This window comes from Priapulus caudatus, unplaced genomic scaffold (genome assembly GCF_000485595.1).
Source record: "Priapulus caudatus unplaced genomic scaffold, Priapulus_caudatus-5.0.1 Scaffold97, whole genome shotgun sequence".
Classification (NCBI taxonomy): Eukaryota; Metazoa; Priapulida; class Priapulimorpha; order Priapulimorphida; family Priapulidae; genus Priapulus; species Priapulus caudatus.
Window position 1 is genome coordinate 94,120 of NW_014577158.1, and position 2,105 is coordinate 96,224.

A 2,105-nucleotide genomic window follows, 5' to 3' on the forward strand; every position below is an offset into this window, starting at 1 on the left:
TCTCTGTCTCCATCTCTATCATGCTGCAGGGCAGGGGGAGGGATGGGGAGGGGAGGCGCTCGCACACACACACACGCTCTCTTTCTCCATCTCTATCATGCTGCAGGGCAGGGGGAGGGATGGGGAGGGGAGGCGCTCGCACACACACACGCTCTCTCTCTCCATCTCTATCATGCTGCAGGGCAGGGGGAGGGATGGGGAGAGGAGGCGCTCGCACACTCACACGCTCTCTCTCTCCATCTCTATCATGCTGCAGGGCAGGGGGAGGGATGGGGAGAGGAGGCGCTCGCACACTCACACGCTCTCTCTCTCCATCTCTATCATGCTGCAGGGCAGGGGGAGGGATGGGGAGGGGAGGCACTCACACACACACACGCTCTCTCTCTCCATCTCTATCATGCTGCAGGGCAGGGGGAGGGATGGGGAGGGGAGGCACTCACACACACACACGCTCTCTGTCTCTCTCATGCTGCGTAGGGGCGGGGTATGGAGGGGAAGCGCCCCGGGTCTGTCTCTATCTCTATCATGCTGGGTGGGGGTGGGTGGGGTTAGCGGGTGCTCTGGGGAGAAGTCTGGAGTAGCAATTCTTGGGAGAAGCTTGTAGAAGAAGTAGGGTGTGTAATTCAAGGAAAAAATTCAGCGTGGCAATTCATGGGAGATATCTGGGTGTGGTAATTCCTGGAAGAAGGTCGTAGAAGAAATCCACATGTGTAATTCAAGGAAGAAGTCCAGGATAGAAATTCATGGGAGAAATCCGGGTCTGTAATTCGAGGAAGAAATTCGGGGTAGAAATTCATGGGAGAAATCTGGGTGTGTAATTCAAGGAAGAAATTAGGAGTAGAAGCTCATGGAAGAAATTTGGGAGAGAAATTCAGAGGAGAAATTAATGGTGGAAAACTAGGGGAGAAATCTGGTGGAAAAATCCAATAAATTCCCTCCCCCCAAATCATCTTAATGGGAATACCATGAGAGGAATCTGTGGGGGCAATCCGGGAGAGAAATTCATGGGAGACATCAGGGGAGAAATTTTGGGGATATAAAGTTTCGGCTGGTTGCTTACTGAGACCCTCTTACAAACCCTGTAGATTAGTTAGTGTCTGTCGATTAAGTCTGTGGCTTAATCGAACCTTTCTCATAAATATCTGTAGGTTAAAGACATGCTCTAGCAATTTCTAGCTTAATGGGGCTCTCCGGTGAATTCTATAGATTAAACATTCCCTCTCGCGAAAATATGTAGCTCAAAGCTAGGTGCCTTTGCACGAAACCTGTAGGTTAAAAACGTATCCACTGCCGAAATCTGTAGATTAAAGGTTACTTCCTACAAAGTTTGTAGTTTAAAGTTGCTCTCCCACGAGGTCTTTAGCGTTTTTTTAGCAATAATTCATTGTTGTAATAATGCACACAATTAACAGCGTGGGCGTTAGCTTCAAAACTCATCCTATAAGTGTATGTTTATCAATCCTATATTGAAAATAAGATGTCGTCTCCACAAACGGCTGTGAAACATTGTGTGTGCGAGTTTCAAGGTGGGCAAGTCTGTATGTGTTCCTGATATGTGTGTTTAATTCATGCATGTTCCTGTGAACACTATTTGTCTGTAATGTTTTGACATTTAAACAAGCAATAATTGTGTGCTTCAGAAAGTCGAATATCGTCATTTAAACAATTGTATTTGTCATTTAATAGCACACATTAGAGATATTAAAGTACATTTTCATGGTAAGTGGTGTGCACGTTTTGAACAAATTTGATGTTGTGCTGTGGGAAATAATGTGAGTTCAGGTGTTGTATGTCCATGTTGACACCTGGCTGGTAATGGACTATAAAGTTGCTCGAATCAATCGTTACTGGCAGCGTTCCCAGCAAGCCCACATAGTACAGGTCTTATTACATCTTTCCATTTTTCGGCTTTCATATTCTACTTATGATGCCTGCTAACATTTACAGAGGAAACATAATTATTATAAAATTATGTCTTTGACAGCGATAAATATTATTAGGAGCCCCGTGGTTTGAATAGTCATTCCAAGAAAGAGAATACATTTGAATGTCGTGCATACAAGAAAAAAAATGCAGCATAGTAAATATCTGTGTTTCAACTTATT